The sequence below is a fragment of the Geospiza fortis genome, unplaced genomic scaffold, assembly GCF_000277835.1.
Source record: "Geospiza fortis unplaced genomic scaffold, GeoFor_1.0 scaffold491, whole genome shotgun sequence".
Classification (NCBI taxonomy): domain Eukaryota; kingdom Metazoa; phylum Chordata; class Aves; order Passeriformes; family Thraupidae; genus Geospiza; species Geospiza fortis.
In genome coordinates, this window is record NW_005054390.1 from 239929 (window position 1) to 260944 (window position 21016).

Below are 21016 nucleotides of genomic sequence, written 5' to 3' on the forward strand. Positions count from 1 at the left end.
AAAAAAAGTGGTATCTTTGACACAGCTTACAAGTATACCTCAGAATTATTTAGCTTTTCCTTGAACACTTAAAATCTGTTTCAAATACTTAAAAACTGTTTTATTGTTTCAGAGGTGAAAGCATTTTAAAACTATTACATTTCAACTTCATGTAATAGCTAAGGACAAAACATTGCTAAACCATGCTTAAAAAGAAGGTATTTAGACAGATGTCCAATATTATCAGCAGAACACCATTGCAAGTAAAAGAGAATCCAACTTAATGTCTGCAGTGACAGATTACAGAAAACATTTATCCCTCCTGAATAACTGAAACACTCATCTTAATTACAGACTGTAGTCCACACATATTATTTAATTGAAGCTAACAGCTTGATTTTTTAATATTCCTCAGGGAAATTTATTTTATGTCTCTATTTGAGCAAGCATGAGAAGTATTTTTCTATAGCTACATCATACAGGACTAATAACACAATGCAAACCAAACAATGTTTGGTCTTCAGTTTTTGTATGTATTTGTATTTGCAAGAATTTGTAAGTATTTGCTGTTTAAAGGACGCCAGGCTTACTACTTTATTTGATTGATTTAGTAGTAGGAAAGCATTAATCTAATGCTCAGAAGCTGAAACTATACAAATAAAAATCAGTAAAAAGGCACATTTTAAAAATGGAATTTTAATTAATCATCCAAATGAGTTATTAGCATAACTTCTGATTCCTCCTGCCTGAAGTTTTCAAGATTAAATGTCTTTCTGTAAGGGATATTTCAGTTATTATAAATTACTAGATCAAAGTTTAACTGCAAAAAATATAAAAGTCCCCATTAGAGGGCTAATTGTTTAACCGACTAAGAACATCTCAAAATAAAGTCCCTCTCATCAAAAGAAGAGACATGTCTATTTTGTCCTGTGGTCTTCAAAATATGTTACTTATTCAAGAGTCTGCTGTATTGCTTCAGACACGTGAATCATGCCTGTATCACAGAGACAGTACTTACTCAGACTCAGCGCATCAGCTGAACTCTCACTAAAAACCCTAGTTTGTGAACCTTTTTCATGTTTCACTGTTACTGAATGGTAACAGTAACAGGCCTGTTTAAGGCATGGTAAAGATTTATAGCCTTCCTTATGCACTTAAAGAGAGTAATAATTTCAAATACTGGAGAAATATAAACATAAAGAGCAATTTCTACCCCCTTCTATACTTTCAGATGGTTATGCTCTTATGCCATCAGATGTTAAAGTGGGGATTTTTAGACCATTGAGCACAATACACACTCAGCAGTCTGGAAACAGAACTCAGTCTGAACCCTTTAGGAAAAAAAAAAGTTAGTCATTAAGGAATAATATTCAACAGTCATCTGTTTGTTAAGTTCAGGCATTTCTCCTTTCTCTCCACTTTATGGTACAATTGCAGGCATTAATCTTAATGCTGTTGCTAATTTAAATAAGACCTTTAGAAGGCAAGTAGGTATTAGCAAAAAAATGTGCTAAAAGCACACAGGTTCTCAGTTTATCTGGTTTTAATTTCATGTTGTGTCTTCATTGCAAATTCTCTAGTGCTTCTAGTGCTGTTTATGATCTTGGGAATCTTTGATTACATATGCATCTCTGCTGAGGTATCCCACCAGAGTAAAACGTCCATTCTTTGGCTTCCTCCTCACAGAACTGATCCAGCACTGTATCAGCTAAGGTGGAGATGATTTCTTCTAAGTAGCTGTTCCACTGTTATGCTTTGGATACAGAACGAGAATCCTGGTAACACACTGATGTTTGCGGTTTTTCTAAGTTGTGTTTATCCCAAGTCTAGGATTTTTTTTTCCTTGTCTCCTGCTCTACCAGTGAGGAGGTGAACAAAAGAAACTGTGAGGAAGCACACCTGGGACAGGTGACCAGAACTGACCTAAAGCATATTCCACACCACAGAACATCATGCCCAGTATATAAACTGGGGGGATTTACCTGGAAAGGGCTGGTCTGGGGTCAGCAAGAGGGGGCTGGCAACAGACCACGGGGGATGAGCAATTGCATTGTGCATTACTTGTTTTTTTCCCTTTTACTATCATTATTACAATTTACCATTATTACTGTATTTTACTTTATTTTCAATTATTAAACTGTTCTTAACACACAAGTTTTGCTTGGATTCTCCTCCCATTCCACTGGGGTGAGGGGAAGGAGAGGGAAAACTGAGCAAGTAGCTCTGTGGTGTTCTATCTCCAGCTGGGCTTAGAACCAGGACAAGACTAAATAGAATTGAAGAATAGAATGTGTAGCAAATAGTTACAAGAAATTTTTTTTGTTTGGTTGCAGGTTTTTTTTTTATTTTAATAGTACTTGCCAATTGATACTGTCCAAGATCCCTGTCACAGTGGGGAATCCCCAGCCAAAACAACTTTGCCTATCCATTGGCCTGTCATCATGTCTAAAGAACTGCCTTCACGAGGAGAAAACTCACTTAAAAGCAGTCACAAGACTAAAGAGGAAAAGCTGTTTGAGGATCTAGTCCAGATTATTTCATTAAAATGTCTGAAAATGTTTTCATATAAATAGGCAAAAAAAAAAAAGTTAAAATATAGAATGGTCTCAAAAATAGCATAGGGCTACAAAAATGTCACCAGATGGCACTATTAACATAGTTTCAAGCTCTTCCAAGCATGTGAGCAAGATTTTACTTAGAGATGGTATATCTTGTTTGGTTTTGTTTCAGTTGTGAGGTACACAAAAGAAGTCTTTGCAGATAAAAGACTCTCGTTAGAGTTTGAGGGACAAAACCCCTCCCAGAGAGTTAAGCAGCATCAAGAAGACAGACTATGAGTCCTGGGTGCAAATTTTATATATTGTTTATAGGTTCAAGAGAGCTGTGCTCATTCCCTGAGCTTACAAAGGACCACAGATCTCTTTTCTGAACCTTTCTTTTCATTGGGAAGACTGCTGCCTTCAGATGCCCAGGAGCAGCTGCGGCAGCAGGGCTGACCTACCTCCTATGTAGTGCAGTTGTAATGTCATTGTTTCACCCATATGAATAAAACTTCAAAGTTTTGTTCAAAATACTTTCCTTCCACACCTCCTAGGAGAGACCATTTTCTATTCACTTGGAATATAAAATTCTAAGAATGACAGAGAAAATGGCGTATGCTAAAAACTCATCTATTTTTACCCAAGTTTTGCAGTGATGTCAGGTGTACAGTGAATCTTCCCTTAAAGTGTCATAATCTGGTGCTGCCTAGTGTTTAGCCAATCCAAGTACTTTAAAAATATGGAAGAGTTTCTAAAAATTTTTATATCCTGTTCTTTGCATCTCTTGCACAATGAGTTCTAAATAATTCTGTTTACGCAGATGGAAAATTATGGAGCCAGCCATGTCCAACTGAATGGTCTAATGACAATATTTCAGAGAATTCAAGATTTTTGTCTTAAGCAATGTTCATTCCTGTCTTAATATTTCATAACACTGAGTCATAAACACAGAGGAGGAAAACAGTAATGAATATCGGCTACTTCTCCTTGCCTCTTACATACCTTTGCATAGTGGAACTCTCAGAAAGATACTACTGAGATATCTAGTTTTGAACATAGATGTTTGAAATATAGACTACTACAATAATGTAAGTAGTGTAGTGTACTTTTACATGAAGAAATGTAAAAGAAATGAAGATGTCCCATATCTCCATGGAACACTAGTACTAGTCTCCTAAAACCATCATGAAGGAATAACAGCTTACCACCTCTGACAGTGGTTGTTCTGCATGCTTCAGATTTGTTACAGAAATGCCAAATCTTCAAAGAATTTGCTGGGGAGTATAATGAGCAACTCTTTGCATTAGAAAGATTCACAGAACTTTGATCACTCTCCCAGGAAGCATCAGGTCACTGTGAACTATACGAGCTGATTGGGGTCAACCATCATCCTTACACATCCAAGCATTGCTGCTGTCAATTGCCCAGTCAACTATAGCAAAATATACTCACTAATAACCATTCATATCTGATGTGCTAACGAGGAGTTTAGCTACCTAATTTGTATTGAAGTAATTGTGAGGCTTTTCATCTATCAATGTACTTCCATAGAAAATTAAATCAAGCCATAGTATCTTGATAAAAGAGACTGTAATGATTCACATGTTAGTGATTCACTTTGTTGCTGGTTTCATAAGAGAAGCTCAAAACTCATATCTCAAACTAACTAGAAAAAATTCTGTATTTTAAATATCTGTGTCAATAGCCATGCATATTTTAAATTAAAAGCCACATTACTTTATTTTATTATCCTTCTTTTCAATTCCATAGTCAGCCTAGGAGTTTAATTAGAGAGAATGAATTGAGCAAATTAGATGTTAAAAAACCACTTAGCCACTATCTTCTTATTCTCCCTCCATTAAAATGGTCTAGTATTTTTATTATGTTCAGTAATTGTACTTACAGTATACATACTCTATACATCTCACAGAATACCCAAACGTGCACAACATTCTAAAATGGATAAGGCGCATGACCTGTGAGGCTCCTTCACTCTCCCCTAACTAGTGACTTAAGAGACTGCAAACCACTGTAGCAAAGCACAATTCTCAGACATCCTGAATAACTGAGGCCCCATCCTGAATAATAAGGTGGAAGCTACACTTTGCCACAAAACTTAACAGCCTCTCAAGAAGTTCTTTTCCCTTTCAGGACATTATCTGTCCCAGACAGGCAACCAATTACACAAAGCCACATGTCAATTGTTCTTCTTTGATCAGGAACGGTTGATTTAGAAATAGTTCAGAGTAAATAAAATAACCAAGATACACCTGGCCACTTCTGTGTTTCCATAAATTAGTACTCCAAGACCTGAAAGGCAAGACCATGAAGCTGGCAGAGTAGCCCAGAACAACCAGGTTACTCCCCCTAGGATACAGCAGAGACCCTCACTGACTGCTCAATCCTAAATCCTGCCCCAGTATTCCGATAAAAATCCTAGTCTTTAGTTCTCTGTTCTAGCTACTGCTTTTTAACCATTTACTCATGGACTGCTTAGGTTTCCAGTCTAGCCAAAATCCAAATTTTTTGCCCAGGTTCCTCTGACTGCTGCTTTGAGCCAATGGATGCCAGATACTCTTGATAAGGTTTTTGAAAGAATGTGTTTCTTGGCCTCTTTGATCTGGACCATAATTTACTTGACAGCGGCATGCAACTCTACCCTTGATTATTGCCTAGGTCTGGCCAGTAGAACTGACCATACCTATTGTCTACAGAAATTTCTCAGACACTTCGGTTATCTTAACTTTAGGGACATGAAAGGTACACTACAATTTTATTTTTTTAACCACAAAATGCACTTTTGTCTTGTCGCACTTGTACTCAAAAACACCTGAGTTAATCTTATCTAATCTGAATAAACACTGACTATAAGCAAAATGATAGAAGTTATTGATGTATCTACTCAGGAATGCATGAAAGAAGATTCTATTTCTTGCTGTATTCTGCTTTCCTCTGTATTCTGACATTTTTTATTAGATGCATCTGATATCTGTGTAGATAGGCACCACAGCAATAACCTTTGAAGTACAAAATAAAGCCAATTATATTTTAGAAGCAGTCAGATTTATAAGATATGTGGATGTCAGTTTGGTAAAACATAGAGCACAAAAAGACATAGAGATCACTAACAATGGGAACTGCATCTCATTGCAAACAGAATTCTTATGAATCATTCAGCTGCAGAAATATATTAGATTTTAGTGCAAAAACACATTCAATGACACATACTTTGACATAATTATAAGGTTTTCATCAATTAGATGGTTTTCAACATGTGGAAACTTCTGGGGCAAATGGGTACAGGCTGCTTATGCCTTTTCTTAAGAACTGAAGTTTTAACCTGATACATGGGCCTTATTTTTTTTCCCTGTGAAGAGCTTAGAACTATTTAATAGTTCACTGTTTGCAATGGACAAGTCACTCTGTTGCTAGCAGATGTCCTTCCTTTAGGGTACCACACATCTCACACCACTGCTGCTGAAAGACTTTCCAGCTGGGATAACATAAGGAAAACAAACTGTTCATTTTTAACCTGTTTAAAATAAGACAGCTAAAATCTGCAATTTACAGCCCATCCTCGGGGTGCTCAGTCCCATTTCAAGTCAAGGGCTTTTTAAATTTAGCTGCTGCTCTCTGGGGCCAAGGAATACAGTCTTCACACAGCATCTTACTGCGCGTAGCTACGCATTGCATGGCATGCAGCTTGGAGATTTCAGATTGTTCATTTACCTAACGGTGAATTCCTGTTTGTGAGTCAGAACTGTTCAGCTTGAAAGCCACTGTAATTAAGCTGACATGCCATTCAGTGACCTTGGCATAATCCTAATGAGATCTAAGTCACAGACAACAATTACTGAAAACATAGAGGTACAGTTCAAACAAAGGAGAAAATACTAACATTTTCCATGAGCAAGATCAATGTACTTTAAAGCAGAGAAACATAATCAACTGCTTTTTCAGCTAAGTCACTTTAGCCACCACAAAACGTGGTGGCTGTACCTGGCTAGTGCATCTGGCAACAGGATCAGGAAAACAAATTATTTTAGGAGATTAATTGACTGCAAACTAAGGCCTTTAATAGTGCTTATTTCAACAGACAAAACACAATGCAGACATGCCTTTAAAAAAAGTCAGCAATCAATACTAATCCAGAGTCAGCCAAGCCTTGTAGCTCCTGTTCTACACTGCAGGTGAGGAAAACTCGATTATACATTTTGCTGTCATTCCCATCAATGGTCTCCTGTTTGAAGTGAGAAATCTGTTTTCATCTCTCTTTGAGAGGCTATCAGCCCTTGAAACACAGAGGTATTTTCTTCTATTTACAACTAACTTTAAAAGGCATTTTAAAAACATTTGACAGTGTTTACAGAAACGCTAAAAGTACCCACATTTCAGAGTGCTATTATATTGCTGATGACAGGTGTTTAATTAAGGGAAAATATATGCCTAATATCTTAATAAATGAAGAGCTGTTAAGCAGATTCTCCAGAATTAGTATAAAAACCTAAGCAATAACATCCATACTTATTAGAAAAGTCAAATGACAGGACAGCATATGCTGTTTTGTTACTTGGCTTAATTTAAAATATACAATTCCCGCTACCAGCTGGAATTTAGATACAAGTTTAGCCAGATGAGACTCTTGTTTACAGCCATAGCAGAGTCAGTTTTAGCTATTTTTACAGGGTGTGGTGATACTTCTAATTGATTTCTGTTCAAATATTTCTGAATCATCCAAATTTCTCAAAATAAATCCATTATCTATGAAAGGATTAGTCTTGCAACTTAACTATTTGTAATGGCTTAAACTTGTGTTACTTGGCAATATACCTCTAGCAATTGAATTCATGTTCTGCCATGCACGTCAGATAGTATAATTCCTCATAACAGATAAGAAAGAAACTTGTGATTCTCCTTAACATGTGGGTGTTCTGATACAGCACCACTTAAACCAAAGGGCATCCTCAGTAAGGCTATCATATTTTTATTACCACAAGCCATGAAGAGCATACACTTGTCAAGCAGCCAAGACTGAGATACTTAGTTTGCTGTTCTAACAGGTAGTAAAGGGAGCCAGCATGTTTTACACAAGAGGTATTTTATGAAGAGATATTTATAACAAACAAAAATAGGGCTTTCAGAAAAATGGAATTCTCAAAAATCAAAATATCTCTTTATATACACAATATGAAGCAAAACTAATCAAAACATGTTTTGAACCGCTTCTTTACATAAGAACGCAATTTGCAACTATCTCTGGACTCAGGGAAAACCAGTGAGTAAAAACTTCACATTTCCTAAGATGCATACCCTGGGATATAGGTGTATGGGCCATGCACCATACACCTGCATGCTTATCAGGATGCATCTCATTAATTTCCCTAAAATAATGAAACAATGGTATGATAAAATCCACCTGACCTCCTGAATATAGCCAGTAAATTGTTCCAGGTGATAATGACATTTTTCCTAAGAGGCCAACTTCATGGACAGTAGGAGGGGCATTTCTCTGCACTCAATGCTTCAAATGCTCAATGCCCCACAGAAAACACAATAAAAATGCCCTAGGTATCTTTGATGTAAGGAAAGTGATCAAACTCTTTGCTGCTTCCCTACGCTTCCCTCTGATTTCACACATCAGTCAAAAAATTCTTATGTATGACCAAACACTTGATTTATTGTAAGGTTCAGGGTTTTTTACCATAAGGACCAATGCATAAATTTGAGTGATTCCAGGCCACAATTAACTAGGAAAAAGTACTCCCAGTTTTCAACAATTGCTTTTCTTCTATCAGTTATAATAAGCTTCAAAATTTTTCTCACCAAAATATGCAGCTAATCACATACATGAGTCAAAAATGATGCACACCTTCTTTGCACCCATGTTCACTAACAAGACCAGCTCTTAGGCATCTCTGGCCCAGGAAACCAGGGCAAGGAATTTTGCAAGGAAAACTTTCTCCTGGTCAAAGACAACTGGGTTAGAGACCACCTAGGTAAAGTGGATATCCACAAGTCCATGGGCCCTAATGGAATGGATCCATGAAGGTTGAGAGAGCTGGCAGACACCATTGTGGGGCTGCTCACAATCTTTGAAAGGTCGTAGAAATCAGGAGAGGTGCCTGAGGACTGGAAGAAAGCAAATGCCATTCCAGTCTTCACAGCAAAGGTCACTAGTGGTTTTGCAAAACCATGACAGTGACCAACCCAATTGCCTCTACAATGAAACAAGTATATGGATGGTTGAAGGAAGAGCAGCGGATATTGCCTATCTCAGCTTCAGCAAGTATTTCAACACTGACTCTCACAACATCCTCAAAGACAAACTCAGGAAGTGTGAACTAGGTGAGTGGACAGTGATGTGGATGAAAACTGGTTGAACAGCAGATCCCAGAGAGTCATAATGAGTGTCACAGTGTCTGTTTGGAGGTCTGTCTCTGGAAGTGTCTCCAAAGGTTCAAAACTTGTCCAGTTCCATCAATAACTTCAATAAAGGGACAGATGCATCCTCAGTGAGTTCACTCATGACACAAAGCTGGGAGCAGTGGCCCTCAGGGGGTTGTGCAGCCCTTCAGAGGGACCTCAACAGGTTGGAGACATGGGCAGAGAAGAACTGTCTAAAATTCAGCAAATACAAATGCAGGGTCCTGTACATGGGGAAGAATAACCCAGCAGAGGCTGGGGGCTGATCTGCTGGGGAGTAGCTCTGTGGAGAAAGACCTGAATGTCCTGGTGGACAGCACACTGTCCATGAGCCAGCAGAGTGTCCTTGTGGCCAAGAAGGCCAGTGGGGGGCATTAGGAAGAGCACTGCCAGCAGGCTGAAGGAGGTGATCCTTTCCCTCTACTCAGCCCTGGTGAAGCCCTTCGTGGAGTGCTGTGCCCAGTTCTGGGCTCCTCAGTCCAGGGGGCACATGGGGCTCCAGGAGCAGATCCAGTAGAGGGGAATGAAGACAATTAAGGGACTGGACCATCTCTTACAAGGAAAGACTGGGGTACCTGGGCCTGTTTAGCCTTGAGAAGAGATGGATGATAGGAGATCTCATTAATGTGTTTTTGTATTTTAAGGGAGAGTGACAAGAGGATGGACTAATGGGCAGAAACTGATGCACAGTTCTTCTGAACATGAAGAAGAACTTCTTTACTGTGCACGTGACTAAGCAACGGAACAGATTGCCCGGAGAGGCTGTGGAGTCTCCCTCATGGGGGATATTCAAGAATGTCTGGACACAATCCTGTGCCATGTGCTCTGGGATGACCCTGCTTGAGCATACATACCCATTGAGGTTCCTTCCAATCTGACCAGTTCTGTGATTCTGTGAACTACAAGTATTTTAGAGACCAGGCTTACTGAATCCCACAGAGGATGTTATACAAATCTGACAGTTCCTTCTCTTACACAGTTAATAGGTACACTTGAAAACCAAAAAGGTACTAACACTTCACAAGTTACTAAGAATTAATTATTGTGAAATATATGTATACAAACAGTAAAATGGAAATAAACTCCAAAAGGGAAATAAAATGTATTTGTGAACTCAGGAGCTGCAACAGACTAAGTGTTCAGAAACTATGATTTACCATGGCTTTGCAGGGGCTAGCAATATGCAAAGCTCATGTAATACAATCATTTGAAATTGAATGCCCATAACTGGAGATTAGATCACCTTCTCACATGACAAAATCTTGCACATAATGCTATCAGCAAATGAAGAAAACAAAAATACTTTCCCTAAATTAAGAAGTAGCTCTTCGGATTTTCATATCAACAAGTTTGAATGACCAAAAGTTGCTAGCAGACCGGGTATGACCACAATCAGAAGACAGAACCTCAGAACAGAGCATTTTATCTTACCCTGCAGGCAGATCTAGATGAAGATACTAAAGGAAGATAAAGAATTAATTAATAAATGTGCCTGTTCCTTAACAGGGACATATGTTCTCCATTTAGTATTTTTGCTTTCCCAAAATATATGTGCCTTTTCTAATCTGGTTGAATACTTCACAACTTCCTGTGCAACTTTAAATAATACATTTAAATTATTTTCTTCCTCTGCATTTGTTTTTGAAGTGGTGACTGGAGTGGAGAGTGTGATAGCAATGACATAATGTTTTATGGGATCACGACCTTGAAAAATTTAAATTATTGTGAATGTATAGAATGGATAATTATTTTTCTGTGACTTAAGTCAAAACATTTTTCTTTGTAAAGATTTTAATCAACTTTAAAAGAAAAAGCTACCTGTCAATAAACTAGGTCCCCATTTCATTTAGAGAAATTGCATTTGCCTACACATTTAACTTCAGAAATAAAGTGACTTCACCTGCACTGTTCAGTTTCTGGGAAACCTACTGGCCAAGCAAACCAAAATACTGCATAAGTTAATGCAAAGAACCCCAAGTACTATACAAAAATTAAAGTGTTCAAGCTATTTAATTCAGCCCTCTCTTTCCACACAAAGGGATTTTTAAAAGTAGGGTTTGGGTTTGCTTGCTTCTTAAAAAAGCCTTTCAGTAGGAATGAAAACTGATGGAATACCCAGCATCTTTACCAAACCCACAGCAATGAGTCAGATTCTAAAGCATCAACAGAATTTTTACTTGTATCTTCCCTGGAGTCACTCTAGAGGTAAAACAAAATAACTGTATTCTGATTTCCTCCACATTTTAGAGATGAGGTTTTTGTTTTATGGCTTATCAGTACACGAAGGGAGGCTGTCAGGATCACTAACATTGTACTTATCAGTCTTAAAGAGACAGAAGTGAGCTGACTCTGCCTAAACTCTGAGCTTGCTAGATACACGCCAGAATAGATCCAAATACAACATATCCAGGATGCCTGCTTCCCTCTGCACAGAATTGTACAAGGACTGAAAATCTTTGCAACTAGTACAAAAGTGACTGAATCCTGTACATAAGGGTTAAAATTTGAGAAAAATAATGCAAATTTCAAGTATGCATAAAACACAAATGCCTCAAATTTCTGTTTTGTCTTCATCACGCATGAAGTAAAGCCTGGTAGCCTAATTTTCTCCTCTTCTCTGTGACAACATGTCAAAGTTAAATTACTCAACCATGTCCTTCCTCTCATCCTCTGGAGAAGCAAGTAGCAGGAGAAATGCCATAAGCAAGCAGTGGGTTATCTAAGAGGACACACCACAGCGTGTTTCCAGCCTCTGCCACAAGCAGTCTGTTGCAAAAATATTCAACATCCCTACACTCCTAGATATGCTCTCTGTATTCATACCTGAGACATGATTCCACCATTACCTCTGAAAGGAATATGCAGTTGCCTCACCCTTCTGCAAGCTTGTTTTACAGTCTCTGAGCCACTGAAGGCTTCATGCTTCTCAGTAATATCACATACACACTATTACAGAAAGAAACATCTCAAAGTAATGCCAGAGAGATGGATAACCTACTAATTTTTTAATCTACTGGGAATAGAAATAGAGCACCATTTTGTCTTACTGTCCTTCCTTTATAAAGATTGTATTTTCACTGGAACAAGTTCTCATTTATCCTTACGAAAGCAGTTCATTTCTATCTTTTTTTCCTCTTTAAATATTCCTAACATCCTAGACATAAAGTTGTATCAGAACTTTACAGCCATGTAAGTTTTCAAGGGCTGGATGATCACTGTCCTCCTCCACATAAGCAACATAGAATTCTCCTTATTCAGGTCATTTTAGCCTTCTCTATCTTCCTCAAGTTCAAAGAGTGTCCAGGTGTACCACTTCCTTGCTGATACCATTTTTTGCCTGATGGTAACAGAGGATCTATCCCACCAGGAAAATACAATATAAAATAACACAATGTTAACGTTTTAACCTTAATTCAGCTGCAAAAGCCATGTTGATGGATTCAGTGACCCATCTCTCCTTTCCTAAAGGAACAAAATAAGGTACTCCACTACTATTATGATGATAGAAGTATAAGAACTGAAGTTAGCAAACAGAACCTGCTATGATAAGTTTATTTGTGCTGTCTTCTAAGCCTTACATATACTATCTAAAAGTTTTCGCTGTAGAGAGTTGAAGGATGATGGGAGATGAGTGTCCAAAGAGGCCATCACGATTTTTCAAGATCCGTGATGATTCAGACTTCGTATTCAAGATGAGTATTGCATTCAGTGGTGCTTCAGCTACTGTAACAATCAGAACTAGAACCAGCAAACATCTGCCTTTGGAGAAAACGTCATCTCTCGCAAATTTGCATCATAGACTTTTGAGAACCTTCCCACAATTAAAGCAGGTCAACAATCCTTCAAACAGCTTGCTTTTAATTTGGAGCCAAACTCTCCACTGATTCAGTGAAATGCCACATTCCCCAACCCAGGCTTCACAGAGATTCATTTAACTAACTTTAACAGACTGAGTTTGATTGGGGAGGTATTGCATATTTTCAGTTACCGTGCCCACAGGGCTATCAATTATAATGATTCCTACAGTATTTGCTCAATCTGTACGTCTCCTTGACAACTTATGTGACACTGGACCTGCTTCACTAGTGCGGGCATAAAATCAGTGCCACAACTTAGCAGCTCACGTTGTTAATTTACATAATGGATTCAGACCACATTTATCCAGTCATTCAAAACTCAAGAGTCCTTGTGACATCGACAGAGCTGAGCAACCTTGTTTCTCAACAGTGGCTCATTTTTAAAATGTGGTCTCAATAATTTCAGCAGTCTCAACATAAATATTCTCTAATTCAGTTTATGCTTATCCCACTCCTTTAAACAAACAAAGCAGACCTCATGTTCATGCCATCTACCAACTTACAGATTACCATCAAATACATACGACAAAGTTGGACAAGTATGTCTGAATCATTTGGAAACTTTAGGGATCACAGGACTGAACCTTTGTCATACCAATTATGTAAAGCCATTGGAAAGAAATCCATGCATTTTTGCAAGCAGGCAAAGCAGGCTTTTCATAGAACAAAAGCAGCCTTGTCTTTTTCTGTTATGTGACAACTCCTAATTAAAATCAATGATTTTTTATTGTTGGCCCAGATAAGCTCGTTTGCATAGCTGCAACTTCTTAAAACAGAAATCTGAATGTTATTAAGAAAAGACATCCATTGACAGTACAGCAGACCTTGGAGAAAAGTGGTATTGGTTGATGTTAACATCTGATTAACCTTGGAGGCAATTCTGCAAATGTTTAACAGTAAAGAGCAAAAGAATGTTAATTCTGTTTTAACGTATTTATAGAATTGTACCAAGAATACACATAAAGGCATGCTGTGATTTTGACTTGAGCTCGTGCCAGTTGATGACCAACAGAAAGTATTCAAAAAGAGAAAAAGAGATAGTGGGAAATTATTTACAACTACTCTATTTATCAAGCACACTGTTTCATGGACAGCTGAGTAAGATTACATTTCAAAATTTCATGAAGAAACAACACAAAAAATTTCTTACCACAGTGACATTTCTCTAAAATGATTCACTTGTGACCTTGAACTCTGCAATTATGAGTGTTAATTCTCAAGAGCTGAATACTCATGGAATAAATTTGCTGTATATCCGTAAAAACAATGGTAAGAAAATATCAACCCTAAATTGAAACAATCTTTAATTGACAGGAAAAATAAGCATTCTGAGTGGTATCAGAAAACAATCACCAGGTGGCTATAAAAACATTCAGCAAACCCTGATGCTACAACAGACCACTACAGTTCTAGACACAACAGCATCTTCACTAGCTCCTTTCTGAATTTGCTTTTCTTAAGTAGTCCAGCACTCTACACAGACACAGACTGAACTTTCACAATGACTAGCTCTAAAAAGACCACCCTGTTTCCATGCACCCTGTTCAGAAAGGTTTGTTCAACAATTAGTCAAACCCTGTTAGCCTAAGATGAACAGCAACCATGTTTCTGTGACAGAGCACTCCAACGCACTGGCTGTATTTGGTAACATCCTTGTTCAAGGTGCCTGTTTCAAGCACTTACAGGGAGATCCTACTACAATCGTGTTCTGAACAGTGCTTAATCCTTATTCAGTCCAAGTTCTCTGGAAACCTACCCTGCAAGTAGGTATCTGTTAAAGCAAACAAGATTTTAGCGTCTGCTAAATGCCACCCCAGCTAATTGGGACTATAATGGCAATAAGACAGAATTGCTTCAGGGATCAGAGTGAATAAAGATGAATCTTGTCTTCTCAGTGTTTGGATTACTGTGCTTGAGATTCAGGAGAGACATCATTGCTCTCTACAATTTCCAAAAGGAAGCTGTAATGAAGGGGGGGTTGTTCTGGTCTCCCAAGTGCTGGGTAAACAGCTGGACTCTGTGATCTTAAAGGCCAACCTAAATGGCTCCATGATTCCAGACACACCATAGAAATCAGTGGAATCACTGAATTGAGCATCATTCTGCCTGGACAAATCTCACTGAAATCTACAAGACTATTGCTTTGTAATTTATCCATTAAAAGAGAACCAGTCCCTTCCCTTGAGTCTCTTAAGGATTAAGCCAGTATCAGTATCTTATACTAAATCTGAATAATGAAAAAATGTCAAAGAGTGCCTCAGGATGTACAAATGCTTCACCATACATTTGCGTTTGGCTTTCAACCTACTTCAACATATGTAGTGCACTGAACATATTTAGTGCAAAAAGCTATTTGGCATTTTTCCATTTCCTAACTGCTCAGTAGAAGTAATCCAATGTTCGTTCTATGCAGATTAATGCTCAGCCCTTGTATGTAAATCCTATGTTCACAGATATACCATAAGACTTAGATGTCTGGGAAGTTTTCCACAGAACACCAGAAGCGTTAATTAAATCCCTAATCCTCAGGAAATCAGTGTTAATCACCTGAATGAAGCCGACAGTGTGGTTACTTTTACGTAAAGCTGTATTTCCTTTCTGAAGGAGTAACATTGCAATGGATGGCACAATCTATTAACTAGTTCCCTCTACTTCTCTCTTCCTTGCTTTAAAACAGAATCATGTTTCCTGGGAAAGGTCCCTGTGTGTTGCTATTGTAACTGTATCATAACTTGCATTTTCTGTTTTTCTGTCAGATATTGTTCGCCTTTTCTATTACTAAATGGAAAGTTTCAAAGTTTACTGACTCTGTTCCTGGTAGAGGTCTAATCACCAACCAAAAAGGAATGCTGGAAATGAAAATGAAAATTAGCAGGAAAGAGCAGAAGTTACCCATAAAGATTTCATTACTTGGAGAGTAATCTAATCTTCACACAAAGATGCTCCAAACCATCAACAGTAACACTAGCCCCCTTCCCCCCACCCTCTCAGCTTTGAATTCAGGTAATTTTCTAGTTTAAAACCTAAGTTTAAAAAACAAACAGAAACCCAAAACGTGAACCCAAATCCAACCAACCAAAAACCCAACACCAGAACACCCTCCAAATTTCTTGTAGCTGAAATTTTGGTAGACGTAAATTATGTTTTAGGATTCCTTACTTGATGTATATGAAATTTAACAGTTCTTAATTTTTTTAAATTTACCATTTATTTATACCATTTATAGTTTGGTGTAGCAATGAAAAATATCTAAAATATATTTCATTAAAATGATGCTACAGAGAAATAAAAATAAATAAAATATATTTTTTGTGCCTATCCACAAACACAGAGAGGTAATAAATTAGAAACCTTTCCATACAAACATAAGTGTTTCTGCAATCAGGAATGTTCGCTTTTATTTTGGGATACTTCACATTCATGTTCTGGATTACAATGAAACTAAAAATATGTCTGTTTGCAAAGTTTCATTAAAGTTCTGTTTTAAATTTTTCAATTTTATAAGTCAAAAGGCAAAAAAAAAGCTGATTCAAATACTTAACATCAAAATCAATTATCAATTAGAAGAAAAAAAGAAGTTAGATGTTTCATAAACATTTTATTCTGAAACCTAAAACATGGGTTCTCTGACTACCATTTTTCACTATCATCATTTACATGTAGAAAGGAGCTTGCTCTGCAATTTTTGATTGCTTAAGGAGATGTTGTGCTATTGAGGCTCAGTACCCTGAGTACCAGAAGCCCTCTTGTCCTCACCAAACTCAAGTGCAAGTTGTGCATCTTCAGCAGCCGAAGAAAAAGCACCTATTGCTACATTTTGAACTATGAACACAGTATATATTTCATACTGAAAGGACAATACTGAAAGGCCATTAGTACAAGTGCTGAGAGGCAAAATTCATTAGTTTGGACTAGCTGCCATCTGATGTGATCACATGAACTTGAGCTGTTTGGAGAGGCACACCCAGAATTCATAATTCACTTTTTCTTTAAACAGCTAAGACATCATAACCCTGACCAGAAGATCACTAATATTGCACAAACTTGTGAGAGCTAGAGAGGCTTAGCTTTATAACAGACAACTAAAGCCCAGCTTTCTGTATCCATACGCCATGATATAGTCTAATTAATCATATGTCTCTGCTTTTTCTGTGCTATTTCTGTTTCAGTTTGTTTACTGAGTTAGGGATAGAATCAGCAACGGGCAAGTGTAAATCTTTCTAATTTTCAGCAAATTGACTCAACAATTGAATTACCATTCTTGTGACATTGTTTAAGACAAAGTGCTCAAATGCTACTTTAGCATAATGGAAAGGTCTTCTGCAAGCATATAAGGAAAAACAAATTCAAATTTTTTTATAGTTTCTATTTTATCACAGTTCAGTGCAATATAGGATGTGATATGGTCTTATCAAGAAACATGGCATATACTGTAATCAAAACATTTGCACATGCCATATATAAGATACCATATGAAGACACAATGCTAAAGCCTAAAGATGGAAAAAAAGTCCCAATCATTTTTACAGAACACATTTCTGGTTTTAATCAAAATTTCCACATTTTCCAAGGACATGTTCTTCAAACAGCACACATACACACATCCATCCAAGCAGTCATGCTCACCCAAGGAAGTTTGCTTGTGTCTCAAAAAAAAAAAGCATTAAAAAGTATTTTGAGCTTCATGTTCTTTTTTTCACATGCATTCGGTTTTACATTCTTTGCAGATGTGTTGTGGGATAATTTCAGGCATTTAGCAAATGTTAAATGGATGTTGCTTCAAATCTGACAGGAATACTAGCAATTTTATTGGTTTATATGACATCAAATAGCTGCACTAAAAAAATGTGGTCATCAATACTAAAGGCATTGGGCTGTAGCATAGCTCAGAGTTTACAGAAAGCAACAAGAGTGAACTCAGACTCAAAAGGGGAAGCATTCCAAGTGCATCTGAATAAAGCTGTGAAGTGTGAACTTTGAACTTATCTCTACCATCATGCTGTTGCTGCTTATATCAGAATAAGTGTGTTAAGGTTAATGTTTGCATAGCAGGACAATAAGACTAATTAAATAGCTCTTATTGGAGCTGAACTTAAAAAGTAAAAATGTTCACTATAAAAGAAGGGAACCTGAGTAGAAAATTAGCTCACAGGTAGAGACAAAGAGAACAAAGGTCAGCATTTGCCAATTGCTACTCCGAGGTTTCAACAGCTAAAGGGAATTCAGTCTTTTTCTAATTCAAACAAAATGTGCGGAAGTCTCAAATGCCATTGTGAGATAACTGCTATCAAATGTTACAGATTATGTCTCAGCCACTACTTGCACTTCAATATGACCTTTTCTTCATATTTTTTCTTTTTTTACTTATTCTGACAAAGTACAAGCTAATGCACAGATTAATAGATAAATACAACACATTAGAACATGCTATATCTACTTTATAGAAGAAGCTTAGGAGCAGACACTAAATACTTATTATTATTATTATTATTATGTCATGAATAATTTTTTTAGTCACTAAACCAGGTCACTGAAAAGAAGAATGCTTCCAGGTGATGTAAGTTAGAATAGAACAAGCAAGATGTTTAATGAACACTAAAGGAGCCCAATGCATTTTAACAACTATTTAAAGACTTGCTATTCCAAACAAATTCTTTAAGTTTGGATGTGATTATCCTTATTGTCACATGTTTTTATGTGCTGATAATTGATTATTATTCGCCCTTCAATACTCTTATTTTCCAGAATAAAAGAAGACAGCTCATCCAGAACAAGCAGGAACTAAAGAGTAAAATATCACTTGCAGCTTTAGTTTAAAATTGCCCTAATTTTTGTTACATAGATACATATATAACTTAGATGTGGCAAAACAAATGCTGAGGTCACGTGACTCTGGTTTTAACTATAAGCATGGCTCTGATTTTAAGGATAAGCATATAAAGTATTGAAGTCCTAGCTGTTCTGCAAGTCTATTCTGAACTACATGATTTCATTGGCACAAAACAATAAGAGAAGAATAAAATTATGTTACAAAGTTCAGCTTATGAAGTTGTATATCTAATTTCATGTTATCTTTACTAGTATTACAATACAATATAGAAGTAACCTTCGCCTTAAATATTACTGAAATCTCATTAATCTTGCTAATGTAAAGCTCACAGTTTATCTCGGCAGTCCTTGGGGATGCACAGCAGAATGTATAACAATACACCTTCAATGCTCAGCAATATAGAGATAAACAACACTGATAAGTAAATATACTGACATGACAAGTATGTTGACTAGGACCCATTGCAATTTATGCTCAATGAGAAGATTGTGTCTTGCAAACTGTTGTTTTTGAACCATCAACACGTGCAATGCTTACACAAAGATTAGAATGTGATGGCAGTACGATGACAGGTGTAACCACCTGCCTTTGATTACAGGATGTCTTGATAGATTACACTAAGATAGCTCTTCCTCATGACTTTCTACTTCTGTCACATTCTTTACAGCAAATCTGTTTCATTAATACAATAGTTGTATTCTTGCCACTTTTCCTTCCCTTTTCCTGCTTGGTTTACTGGACTTTCTCTTATTAGACAGCAAAATACAGTGGACATAGAGACTATTAGTTTCAGTAATTTCAGAGAAACAGGCATGCTACATCTAGAACCAGAAAATAAATTATAGAAAGACTCTAAATGGACAAAAAATATTATAAATTGATTGTTTTGATTTTGTACTTAAAAGCATAAATTCGTAGAGGTTTAGTGAAAAATTTCAGATTTCTTTAGTGTAATTTTTTAAAATTAATTTGGAAGTCATTCTTCATTATCATCTTGCCCAAAACGTTCTCTCAAATATCTCACTTAAAATCTCCGTTTGAAACCTTACATGGCATGGATATGACTGCAAATTTCACAGCTTGGTGAGAAAGGTATGATGTTTGACTGAAGTAAATTTTCTAAATTTATCAAGAAAGTATGGCTGCTGGGCATTAGAAAGCCAAATACATTTTTCCACATACGCACCATTTGTGAAATGGTAAAGGAATAAAGCATCAAGTTGTTTCATTCAAACCATGCTAAGGAATGCCACTTCTGCTTGCTTATTCCAAGAAAGGGGACGTATGTTCCAGATTTACACTCACATTATGAGGGTTATCATATCACCCTCAGTATTTCTACATTTAATTACAATTCTCAGCATGAAAGAAAGGTAAGTATGTGGGCACTGCTCCTGATACACAAACTTCTTGGAGCTATCCAGCAATGCTTGCTTCAGTTCAGTAATATTAAACACACTTTAAAAAACAATCACTCTTCGAGAAGTTGATCTAGACACCTCTTATGTTTTGGTGACACAGCAAGATTTGGTGCACACTTTAGTTTTGGCTTAGTAATCTCAAAAACTTTATCCTAAGAAATACCTTATCCAGTCACACATTATTTATCATCAGTGAATGATCTTCAAAGCTAAGGATGCCTCAAGGAGGCTTTATAATCAGGAGGTCATTGTAAGCACCCCTTCTGAACAGGGAAGCCAGGGAGATTAGTGTGTTACCAACACAGTGTTTTCCCCAGTATTACAGTATTATCCTTCATCATAATTCTTCTATTATAAAGACCTTGGGTTTCCTGGATTTACTCTTTTTTGGTGCTCTTTCACCATTTCTACCCTCTTTCTTCATCCTGTTGTCTGTCCTTACTCATCTGCTGATGTCTGTCTTCATATCTTTAATTACATGTGATATTCCCTTGAAAAATTACTTTCTTGACTCATAGTAATTTTTTTCCTCATTCTGTCTCTTCCCATAAAGGTGATGAGAAATCCTTGAGGAAGAACTGAAATTAATGGTATACCCTGATCCAATATACACAGAAAGCAGAAAGAGAATATTATGGAATTTACAAAAATATTCAGAAAGGAGAGAGCCTGAGTTAAGGCTCTGGTGTGACAAAAGGGAAGGACAAAAAGCCTTTCTAGCATCACAACAGAATCTCTACTAGATTCTTTAAATGCAGGATGGAAATCTGTAAAGATATTCACTCTATCCTGCAGGACGCTAGCCCTTTGAAAAAACAAAAGTAAAAGGAACAAACTTTTTCTCTTAACTGTACAAGCAAACATCTACATAATGCTAAAAAAAAATTATTCAAGAGCACATACACTGATATAGACTCCAAGCATTAATTTAAACTTCACCACATGTAAACATATGTTTTTTAATCA

General features: G+C 36.9%; 1 protein-coding gene across 1 annotated transcript in view; it reads right to left on the minus strand.

The window, feature by feature from the left end:
* GLIS3 (GLIS family zinc finger 3) overlaps positions 1–21016 on the minus strand; it is a 125702-nt gene that overhangs the window by 98081 nt on the left and 6605 nt on the right. The window lies entirely within an intron of this gene.